Raw genomic sequence first — 12,292 nt, 5'->3', positions numbered from 1 at the left:
CCAGTTTGCGTATTTGGCCCTAGAGGTCAGAAGAGGACTCAAGCAGGGGAGCAGGGCCAGGCTAACAGGAATGGCAGTTAAAGCACACCTTTTCCTGTAGGACTTGGTAGGCCAAGAGGTGAGGGCACAACCAGGCCACCAGATGGGCCCCAGGTCATGTGTGGAATGGGAAAATGTGCTCTCAGGCTGGGTCTGTACCTCCACTTGAAGCCCCCTGCTCATCCCTGTTGACTTTTCCATTAAACTGACCCTCAGGAGCTAGAAACGTGGAAGCTTTCTAGCCAGAAAACTGGAGGGCATCTTTATAAGCACGACCCCAAGCCAACAACACTCATGAAGCCAGAACTCTGCTGCCAGGGGAAACATCGTAATTGCTGCCTTCACCTTTGAAGCCTGCCCCTGAGTGAGAGATTTCTTTCCCACCGATCCTCCTTCGGCTAGAAAATTGACAAAATTGAGCTGGATGGGACACAAGTCACAGGGCAGACTTCGGTGGCCCTGCTTATCGGGAGGAGTTGGAGCTGGAGCGGCTCCTGTGGCGGCAGCGGCCAGGTGAGTGGGATCGCCAGCGCATAGGGGACCTGCGCCGCGGGGAACATGACCTTCTCCTTATCTGTGGGGGTGACCTGCGCCACATGGGAGGCGGTGGCAGCATTCTCCTGGGAGGGCTGAATCACCTGGGGGTGGCCGAGGCCAGGGGGCCAACACAGCAGTGGCAGTGATCTCCTGGCCATCGATTTGTCCTCCATCCATGTGCTTCAATGCCTTCTCAGCCTCAGCTGGATTCTCAAACTCCACATATGCGTAGCCTTCAGACAGATGAGGGTGCATCCTTTCTACAGACATGTCAATCATTTTAAATTTCCCGTAGGTGGAGAATATTTCCATGATGTGATCCTTGGTCACATTCCTGGTGAGCCTCCCAATATGCGCTTTGGTGGGTTTATGGGAAGGGCTCCGCCTTTTCCTTTCCTTTTCATCTCTTTTGGGTGGTTTGGATTTGGAGCGGGAACGCCGCCGGTTGTCATGTCTGCGCCGAGAAGGACTTGGAGACCCAGAGGAACTGCTGGAGCTGGAGCTCCGGGATGTGCTGGAACTTCCTGAGCGGCTCGATGCTGATGACGAGCTGGAGCCGCTGCTGGAGCCTGTGCTGGTGCTGGAGCCTGAGCTGGAAGTAGAGCTGGACCGAGACCTGGTGCTGCTGCTGCCACTGGAAGCGCTGCGTCTCTTTCGAATTTTATCCCTGCCACGATCCTTCTCGCTTGACTCCTTGGTGGACCCTTTATCTTTAGAGCGATCCTTGGACTTCTCATCAGAGCGGTCTTTGCGTTTGGTAGGAGAAGGAGCCCTAGTGCTGAACTTTTTATTATTTTCTTTGACTCCTAGCAAGCTTTTCTTTTTCACTCCTGATAAATCCATTCTCCCCTGCTGAGGTGTTCAAAGCAGCAATGGCGGCCTCACTTATCTGAACTCTCGCTTCTAACTTGAGTCTGAGAAACGATCCCTAATCCATTGCAATTTACACCAAAGTGCAGCATCTTCCTGCCGCCACAACCTCCTCCCGTTCTCCTCAGCCCCTGAGGCCGGCGCTGCTCTCTATTTATTCAATTTTTATTGGTTGCATTGGGTCTTTGCTGATACTCATGGGCTAAAAATGGCTGAATTACTCTTAATTTTCTTTGGAGAATCTTGTGGGTGATCAAAACACAAAGTCTGGAGCCAGAGTGCCTAGGAGTAAACCCTGGCTTGGCACCTATAAATTCAGCTACTTCTTAGGCAAGTGACTTCACATGTCTGTGCCTATGCTTTTTCATCAGTGAAAACTACAATAATAATAATAGTGCCTAGTGTACAGAATTGTCACTATTCAATGACAAAGTTTTAAAGTGCTTGACACATAGTAATCATTATATACATCTTTTTTCTCTAACAACTAAAACACACTTATTGGGTTGTCATTAATTTCTCTTAGACTTGCATTAAATTGTCAACAACTTACCTGTACCCATTGCGTACGTTTTTGAAGTAGTCCCTAAAACATGGCAATGGTTATGGTTGTAGGGAGGACCGAGTTCATTGCTATGTGTTAAACGTATTAAATTTCATGTATTATTAGGAAAAACAAAAAACAAAGCTAGCACATTAAAGAAGCGCATTAGCACATTAAAAGGGGGCTGGGGCAGGTGAAGCCCAAGCTTGTGCGCTGAGAAAAGATCACCCAGAGGCACCACCATCAATGCCCAGCCCAGGAATGTGGGCACTCTCAGATCTCCAGATCTCATGATGAGAACAGTCTCCTGAAACACGCAGCCGGGAGAACCCTACCATCACTACCGTACTGGCAGGAAGCTGCTCCAGCTTGTGAGCATCCTGGGTTCCTAAGGCTATGGTCCCATGGATGCTGCCATCACGTGGACACTATGCGGCAGGCCCAGACCTACTGGCCAGGTCAGCACCATGAGCTCTCAAACCTTGAGCTCATGTAGTCTCTCTGGATCTACTGCCACTACGATCATGTGGTAGATCCAGCTTTTCAAGTCACTAGAGCATGGCAGACTCCTAAACCCTGCCCATCGTGTGGATTCATCCTGTCATGTGGCCCTTACTAGCTACTGGCATGTGGTAGCCTCAGCCTCCCAAGTCACAAAGGGAACTTGCATCAGAGAGCCATATGGATGCGATGGTCACATTTCCCCCTTGGTCACATATCAGGCTCAGCCATCTCTACCTCGTGAAGATCGTCGGCTACCAAAATCTTCAGATCCCTGCACCAGTGGTGATGTGGCTCCTACCACCACGTGGCAGGCAAAGCGCTTGCGGTCGTGTGAACACGGCACCTATCCAGTGGCTGTTGGTCGTGTATATTCTATGGTCAGGTGACATGCTGTGGTCTCTTGAGGGTCAGTTCTCTCAGTCGCATGAGGACTGAGGGCTCCTGAACCCTGAGGTCACTTGGCTCTTTCTATTTTGTGGCCCCCGCTAGCCACGCCCCTGGACGTTGGGTGGGGCTCCACGGCGGCTGCGCGGTACGTGGATTCCCGCCGTCGTGTGACGCCCTATAATCGCGACCCAGGGTGCGCCCTCTAAGCGTGTGGTGAGCCTCCTGAGCTGCAGTTCCCCTCAGCCTTCTGAGGAGTCAGACGGATAGGTGAAGAAGACCTTTACAGTTAAGGTCAGTATCCTGGCTCAGGGGGAACTTTGATGAGACTCTGGCTCGGATCCCAACCTTTCCACCCACTTTTATCTGCTGCCACGGGAGCCGGTAGGCGGGTAGGAGGGGCGCCCGCCGGTACTAGAGGTTTACCCAGCCTTGGCGGGAGGGCGGGGGGAGGAGTTCATGGACTTCTCTCAGCGGCTGGGCTCGGGAAATTGGGGGGACCCCTGCCTTCCCCTTTCCCTTCCCCACCCCCACATTAAAGCCCTACCCTTGCTTATCTCCCTTCCATAATCGCTGTCTGCCATGCGATGGCGTCCTGTGCCCTCCTGTGACCACGTTTGCTGTTAAGGACACCAGAGAACTCCTAGATGCCAGTTTGTATAGATGATTTCAAATCTGATCGTAATTTCTGTCTCTTAATTGGTTCTATAGAGAGAGGAGAGGAGAAAGACTTTTTTAAAAGAATTTTGTATTTTTTTGATAATAATGTGAAAGCAGCCATCATGTGAAGATTCAGCATTTGATTATTGTGTTTGCTTTGCTGATCAGTAGTTTATCAAAGTGTGTGGGGGGTGGGGTGCCATAATCGTTTCTCTGCTTGGAATCTCTAAATGGCTGAAATTAGTCCACGTGGACACTGGTAGCTTCTGATCCTCCTCCTGATTTTCTAACCATTGCTTATTAGACTGCTTGAAAACTCCCCCCTTCCCTTCATGTGAAAACAATAGTGAATTTATCTAAGAAAAACATATTTAGTAAAATTATAGATGATGCATATCATAAAAATGATGTAGATGGTACCTGAATAAAATTCAGCAAATAGAAGGTGTGTTTACATTTGTGAGAGATTTAAATATTATTTGAGAGATGTGTTAAAGGGGTGATAGTTTTTTATTATATAATAGCCATTTTTTCTCCCATTTCAGGACTTTCAGGTCTGTTCTACAAGGCACTATGTCTGAGAGACAGCAACAACAAAAATGTGTCCATCCATTTGAGAAATATGGGACATACAGAAATGAAGGTAAAAGGATTTCTATATTGTCATATTTTTTAAGATAATATGCTAATATGCAACTTGAACCTCAAAGGGAAGGGTAGTGTCTTAGTTTTGTTCAGGCTGCTACAGCAGAACACCATGGACTGGGTGGCTTATAAACAACAGAAAGTTATTTTTCACAATTGTGGAGTGAGTTTGTGAAGTCCAAAATCAAAGCACCAGCAGGTTCAGTGTCTGGGGAGAGCCTGCTTCCTGGTTCATAAAGTGCTATCTTCACGCTGCATCCTCACATGGCAGAAAGGGCAAGGGAGCTCTCTGGATTCTCTATTATAAGGGCACTAATCCCATTCATGAGAGCGCCTCCCTCATGACCTCATCACCTCCAAATACCATCACCTTGGAGATTCGGTTGGAACACAAACATTCAGTCTGTAGCAGGCAGTTTCCTCAATTTATATGGGAATGGAACACTTTTTCACAGACCATTTGAAGTACTAGTGTTCCTCAGAAAACATTTTGGGAAAGCCTGTTCAAACTAAATCTCTTCTGCCACCTTAATACCTTGCATCTTTGTTTACTAAGAACAATGTATGTTTGCTAATAATTTTAATCTGTTCTTCTCATGAAGAAACTAGGTGTTGCTAACTCACTTTATCTTATGTCATTAGTCATTCTTTTGCTTAATCTTTCCACTTTTTCATTCTTTACATATAATCTCAATTTATGTTCCTGATATCTCATGATGGCAAGAAATAAGTGCATAAGTGCTAGTCATTAGGAAGTCTTATGAATAAAATAAAATGCCCTACCCTTGAAAAGATGATACAACTTACCCGTAAGGATGCGCGGATGAAATATCTCATTTTGTACCATTTTTCACCCGTTTTCAAAACTACTGTTATTATTTAATAATTATCGCTGCCATGTTTTAAGTTATTATGTGTCAAGCACCATGTTAACCTTGTCATACAAGTTATCTCATTTAATCCCCAGAAAAATCCCGAGAGGATGTTATTTTAATTTACAGATAAGGTACAAGAATCAGGAGAGGCCAGATTATGCTGTGATAATAGACCATCCCCATATCTCCTTGGCTTTTCCTCACTCCCACTCCGCGTCCGTGGCAGGTGCATGCCCATCACAGGATGGTGGACCTTGGGGATCTGAGCGATTCTTATTGGAATGACTTGGAGACCCAAACTGATAAAGCAGCCATCATCTAGAAAGTTGTCAGTCACTGTGCCTGAGGAGAAGAGGACCCTGGAGGGTCTCAAACCAACAACCGTATGTTCTGGCCCAGAAATAACACACGTCACCCACAATCCATTAGCCAGAACCAGTCACTTACACAGCCCTGCCCAAGCAAAGGAGGTCAAGAAGTGCAGCTCTGCCAGGTCCCTGGAACAGGGACAGATGGAAACACGTGGCAAACAGCATTACCACAGGATGCAGTTGAGGCTCAGAGAGATTAAGTACTTGCCTAAAATCACAGGGGCAGTAAGTGACAGAGCACATTCTGGATATATGATTTCAAAGTCCATTCTCTTTCTGTTCCTACTCCTTTCTATATTGTATGCTATCCTCTTAAATGAAGTTCACATGTACTTTATCACAGAAATTCCTTTCCTTCAATGCTGCAATTCCACCTCCATTTGCCATCTGATATTCCAACAGTGGATTTGACTAAATCCCCTGCATTGGTAAGCCACAGGTCTCTTCCAAGTAATTAAATGTATTGGGTATTTGGATATCCACGCTGTTCGAGAATAACAATTATAAAAGAAAACATGATGGTAGATGAAAAGACTGTGGATTTGTCATATACTTAATGAAAAGAATCTCATGCATTTCCATATCATCAAGAAAAAATAATAAAAATAAGAGTAAAAGTTAATGAGATTGATAACAGATATGGAAGAGTTGAATAAAATTGCTAGATGTTGGTGCTTTCAAAATATAAAAAAAAAATTAGGAAATCTTTGGCACTGTGGGTCCAGAAAATTAGAAGGCACAGATAAGCCACTTTTGAAAAAGGTGTCTTGCATGTACTTACACTAAAAATTTAAAAGATAATATTATCAAAAAGATGTTGATAATTTGAAAATTAATATTAAATGGGTAAGTTCTAGAGAAATTAACTGTATATTGAGGAAACAGAAAATATTAATATTAAGCTTATTCTTGACAACGAATGCATGAGAAGGCAAAATTACTGGTCACTCTTCATTGCTTATAAAAATGCAAAAAATGGACATAAGATAATGGCTAACTTATTCCTGCAATGGCTAAAACAGGTGATATTGCAGGGCAAAGTTGTATTTATGCCAAACTTGCAATGTTGGTTTAACATTAGAATATTCAAAATGTAATTCAGTACATCAGTAAGATAAAGGAGCAAGAAAAGGATGATTATCATAAAGATTCCAGAAAAGAAATGCATGCAATAAAATTCAACCACCAATCAAGTTTAAACAGCAACAAAAATAACTCTCAGTTAACTTGGAATACAAAGATATATCTTTAAAGTGATAGTGGGTACTTTAAAAAAAACTACAAGAAACCCCATATATAATAGTGAGAGATTAATAGCATTCCATTTTAATCACTTCTGTTCAACATCTTACTGACACTCCTAGGCACTGCAGGAAGCCAAAATACATACATACATATATACATTAATTAATACATGTGTAAAAGTGAAAAGAAACAGAACTGTGACTGTAATTGACTTCATATAAAACTCATGAGTATCTATGGAAAATTGTAATAATAGTGATTAACCAGTTTATTGGATGTAAGACTAATATACACAAAATAAATGCACCAAATAGAAAATAATATTTTCCTTGTGAATATACCACTTGCAGTAGCAACAAAATTGGTCCTGTGGAATATACCACAAGCTGGCTCACTTGGCAACTAATCCATCACTCACAAACACTCTTGCATGTTTTCTTGTACTGTAGAGACTGGAAAGCTAATAACAAGAATGGAGACCTGTGTTAGTGTGTGTGTGTATGTTTCTAGACGCCCCTTTTATCTAGAGTCCCAAACAAGATATCTATGTATCAAGCATACGCACCATAGTGAAACTTGGAGGTAGAAGTGAGTACTTTGGGAGGCACATGCAGGATCAGCTACATATGATGGGAGAGGTCCCTGGTTTTTATGGGCAGCCACAGCAGAGTGCCTGGAATTCCGTCTCTGTCATACATGTTGGTTAGCTTGTAGGCAGCAGTAGTGTTTCAGCTATAAGAGTCCCATAGCGTGAGGGGGCTTCCCCTGGCTGTGCAGCCCACTTTTCTGGCCCTCACAGAATGTTTGTAAGCTATGTGATATGTTTTATTAAAAATGTCTTATTTGTATAAAATAGCTAGAATGAATACCTGGCATAAGTAAGTGGGAACGTTGATTAATAGAGTACTTGACGCCAAAATTGGTTGCAAGCAAAGGGCCCTGAAGGAAGTGGGGATCTCAGATAGGTTATCTGGCCTAAGTGGATCTGAAGACAGTAAGGATCCTATTGATGACAGAGGATGAAATATTAGTGTTCCATGCACACGATTGTGAAAGAGTTGCCAATGTGTTACTGAACAGAACTTGGGTCCACTCGCCTGCCATGCAGCAAAGCCCGTGTGCTGACACTGAGTTGTTGGTGGAGGAAAGTACAGTGTTTATTTTCAGGGTGCCAAGCAAGGAGAACTGGCTGCTTGTGCTCAAAAGACTCAAACTCCCTGCTGACTTTCAGGGAAGGGTTTTAAAGTCAACATTTGGGATGAGGGCTACAGGGCGCCTGACTTTCTTCTGATTGGTTGGTGGTGAGATAACAGGGTAGTGTTTCAGGAATCTTAATCATCAACCTTCTGGTTCCAACCAGTCTGGGCTCTGTGTGCTTGTGGTCACCATCCTCTACCTGGACAGGGGGTCTTAGTTCCTGCATAACGACTCAAAGATATATTTCAAATTGTTATCCCTTGAGGAGGAACTAGGACTGGACTCTATCACTGCGCAATTGTTTCTTGACTGCACTTCCTTTGTTTCTGTATTCCGTCCCTTCCCTAATTAGTAACTCCTTGGGTCTGTTCTTTGGAACTCAGGGAAAGCCTAGGAGGTCAAAGGCTTTTTCTACAAACAAGAAATGGGGGACACAGAGGGGCTTTTGTACCCAGGAGGGCCCTGCAGGGTCCTGTTCAGTTTCAGTCCCCCCTTTTCTTTGATATTCCTCAATCCTGGGGGGATCAGGAGTGGGACAAGTGAGGGAATATTGTTTTAGAGCAGAAGTTAATCATAAACTTGGCAAGGGAACTCAGTTTTAGGGTACTCGGTTTCAAGAGTTACCACCTGCATTCACTTGAATTGAAATGCCTTTGAAGTCAGTGCGTTGGTGGACCAAGCAGCTGCTGTTAGGGACTCAGAGGACACTCCTTTCCCCACAGCGTGGAGAAACCCATTAGCGCGGAGGGCATCTTGATCTTCAAAGTGTTCTGATTGCTGACTTGGGTAGGCCACAGGTGAGATGGGAGATCCCCTCAGTTCAATGGGGACGTTGGGATCCTGGAGTTGCAGGCCCAGTAGGAGCTCTTAACCTCCTGCCTCAAGGTGAGTGCTGTTTACCTTAATAAGCAGCAAGGCAGGAAGGGTAGTCGCATTGGTTGGACATACAGCAACCTCTGAACGTGGCTAATTTATCAACAGATCCCTTGGGTTTTGAAATATCTGAACACACTCTAAAGTTGCATTTGATCAGTGTAAAAATAAATAAAATGTAAAGAAGTATTTATAATAAAATAGGAGGACATAAAAATAAGTAAATCAAGCTCTAGATCTGGTGACTTGAGCTATCTTGATGGCGAGTGGTAGTCCTTTACTCAGTTACCACACTTGACCCAGAACGCCATGAATGACTGGACTACTGAGGAAGGACCCTACCGCGAAGTCGCAAGTAGCTGCAGTAAATCTTCTTCGCAGGCTTAGCCAAAGGGACCGTCAGCCATTTAGCACAGTTGCTCTGGATTTGCTGTAAGGACACTTGATCTAAGCCAGAGTTCAACAAACTTTTCCTGGAAAGGGCCAGATGACAACTATTTGAGGCTTTGTGGGCCATTTTGTCTCTTGTAACTCCTCAACTCTGCTGTTGTAGAGTGGAAGCCTCCAGAGAAAAGTATGGCTATGTTCCAATAAAACTTTGTGTGTGGACATTGACATGTGGATTTCAAATATTTTTCACATGTCAAGAGATATTATTTTTTTAACCATTCAGATATGTGAAAACCATTCTTAGCTTGCAGGCCCTAGAAAAACAGGCCACAGGCCAGGTTTGGCCCATGGGCTGTAGTTTGCCAATCTCTGATCTAGGCTAGAGGAATCACTAGGTCCATAAAACAACAGAGACGAAAGCCAGCAAGATGAGGTGGCATCCATTCCTAGGATCTCTGGCAAGCATCAACCAAAAGCTGATACTTTAATGCAGTGGCTTTCAACTGTGGTTGCAGACTGCAGTCATGTGGAGAATTTGGAAAATGTGGGTGCCTGGGTCTCAGGCCAATTCTGCTCTAATTACTGTGGGTGTAGCTTGGTGCTGGTAATATTCTCAATCTCCCAAAGTGGGTCTGCAGTGTAAACAAGGTTGAGAACTACAACCCATACAATGGGATATTATTCAGCAATAAAAAAGGCAGGAACATAAATGGCTCTCAAAAACATTATTTCTGAAGTTAAAAAGCCAGACACAAAGGTGTACAGTATGTATGATTCCACTTACAAGAAATTCTACAGAGGGCGAAACTAATATATAGAGACTGTGAGCAGGTGAAGGTTTATATGGAGCTGGGAGATGAAAGCCTTAACTGGGAACCATTTCGAGTGTGGTCTATGCTTTATATCTTTTATTTTAAATTTATTTATTGGCTGCACGAAGTCTTTGTTGCTGTGCGGGCTTTCCCTAGTTGCAGTGAGCAGGGGCTACTCTTCATTGCAGTGGCTTCTCTTGTTGTGGAGCACAGGCTTCTGGGTGTGTGGGCTTCTGTAGCTGTGGCACACGGGCTCGGTAGTTCGGGCACATGGGCTAAGTAGTTGTGGCTCGAGGGCTCTAGAGCACCGGCTCAGTAGTTGTGGCACATGGGTTTAGCTGCTCTGAGGCATGTGGGATCCTCCTGGACCAGGGCTCGAACCCGTGTCCCCTGCATTGGCAGGCAGCTTCTTAACCACTGTGCCACCAGGGATGTCCCTGTGCTTTATATCTTGATTGAGGTGGTGGTTAGCTCTAATCCCTGATTTTTGAAGTAATAAGTAATTTGAGATCAGAAGTTCAATGAATTTTCCAAAGTGATGTAGTTTAAGAATCCAAGAGAAGACAGGTGGATCTGATTATCAATAATTGTTTCTATTATGCTATGTAATGAGTCAGTAGTAATAGTGCTTCCCTCCAACTACCCAGCAAAACCCCGACCCAGCCTTTTATACAAGTAAAACTTGGACATGAAAGTATAACTATTGTGCATTCCAAACACCTGCTTATAAACACAGTTGACATTCTCGTGTGTTCCTTTACATTGACTTCTTTATGTGTATATTTACATATTGAAACATGACCGTTCCTTAATATTTCCTTCTGAGTAATCACACTGTAATATACAGTTTTGAAAATCGTGGTAAAAAAAATAACATAAAGTTTATAATCGTAACCATTTTTTCTGCTGGATCAAATATTTCTTTTTATTTATCTATTAATTTTTTAATTGAGACGTAAATGACACATAACATTACCTTAGTTTCAGGTGTACAACGTGATTCAATATTTGTTCATATTATAAAATGATCACCACAATAAGTCTAGTTAACATTCATTATGGCACATTGTTACTTTTTTTTTTCTTATGATGAGAATTTTAAGATCTGCTCTCTTAGCAACTGGCAAATATACAATACAGTATAATTGACTATACTTGCCATTCTGTACTTTACATCCACATGACTTATTTATTTTGTAAATGGAGGTTTGTACCTTTTGACTCCCCTCACCCATTTTCGCCCCTGCCCCTCTGGCAACCACCAATCTGTTATCTGTGACCTTGGTTTTTGCTGTTGTTTGTTTAGATTCTACATATAAGTGAGATCATAGAGTATTTGTCTTTCTCTGCCTTATTTCCGTTTTTTTTTAAAGCTCTTTATTGGAATATAATTGCTTTACACTGTTGTACCAGTTTTTGCTGTACAACAAAGTGAATCAGCTGTGTTTATACATATATCCCCATATCCCCTCCCTCCCACGACTCCCTCACACCCTCCCTATCCCAGCCCTCTGAGTGATCACCCCATCATGGAGTTGATCTCCCTGTGTTATGCAGTAGCTTTCCACTAGCTATCTGTTTTACAATTGGTAGTGTATGTATGTCAATGCTACTCTCTCACTTCGTCCCAGCTTCCCCTTCGACCCCCACCCCATGTCCTCAAGTGCATTCTCTATAGCTGCATCTTTATTCTTGCTTTGTCAAAGGGTTCATCAGTATCATTTTTTTTAGATTCCATATATATGTTAGCATACCATTTTTCTTTTTCTCTTTCTGGCTTACTTTGTTCTCTATGACAGACACTAGGTCCACCCACCTCACTACAAATAACTCAATTTCATTCCTTTTTATGGCTGAGTAATATTCCATTGTATATATGAGCCACATCTTCTTTATCCATTCATCAGTTGATGGGCACTTAGGTTGCTTCCATATCCTAGCTATTGTAAATAGTGCAGCAATGAACATTTTGGTACATGTTTCTTTTTGGGTTATGGTTTTCTCAGGGTATATGCCCTGGAGTGGGATTGCTGGGTCATATGGTAGTTCTATTTTTAGTTTTTTAAGGAGCCTCCATACTGTTTTCCATAGTGGCTGTACCCGTTTACCTTCCCACTGAGAGCACAAGAGGGTTCCCTTTTCTCCGCACCCTCTCCAGCATTTAATGTTTCTAGATTTTTTTGATGATAGCCGTTCTGACTTGTGTGAGGTGATACCCTCATTGTGGCTTTGACTTGCATTTCTCTAATGATTAGTGATGTTGAGCATCTTTTCATGTGTTTGTTGGCCATCTGCATGTCTTCTTTGGAGAAATGTCTGTTTAGGTCTTTGGCCCATTTCTTGATT

At 43.3% G+C, this 12,292-nt stretch overlaps 1 pseudogene; it reads right to left on the bottom strand.

Annotated features, from left to right (window-relative positions):
* Nucleotides 1-408: 408 nt before the first annotated feature.
* On the bottom strand, nucleotides 409-1,419 carry LOC130842368 (RNA-binding protein with serine-rich domain 1-like; annotated as a pseudogene).
* Nucleotides 1,420-12,292: the final 10,873 nt, after the last annotated feature.

Source organism: Hippopotamus amphibius, chromosome X (assembly GCF_030028045.1).
Source record: "Hippopotamus amphibius kiboko isolate mHipAmp2 chromosome X, mHipAmp2.hap2, whole genome shotgun sequence".
Lineage (NCBI taxonomy): Eukaryota > Metazoa > Chordata > Mammalia > Artiodactyla > Hippopotamidae > Hippopotamus > Hippopotamus amphibius.
Note: the sequence above shows the minus strand (reverse complement) of the source record. Positions and strands in the feature narration are given on the sequence as shown.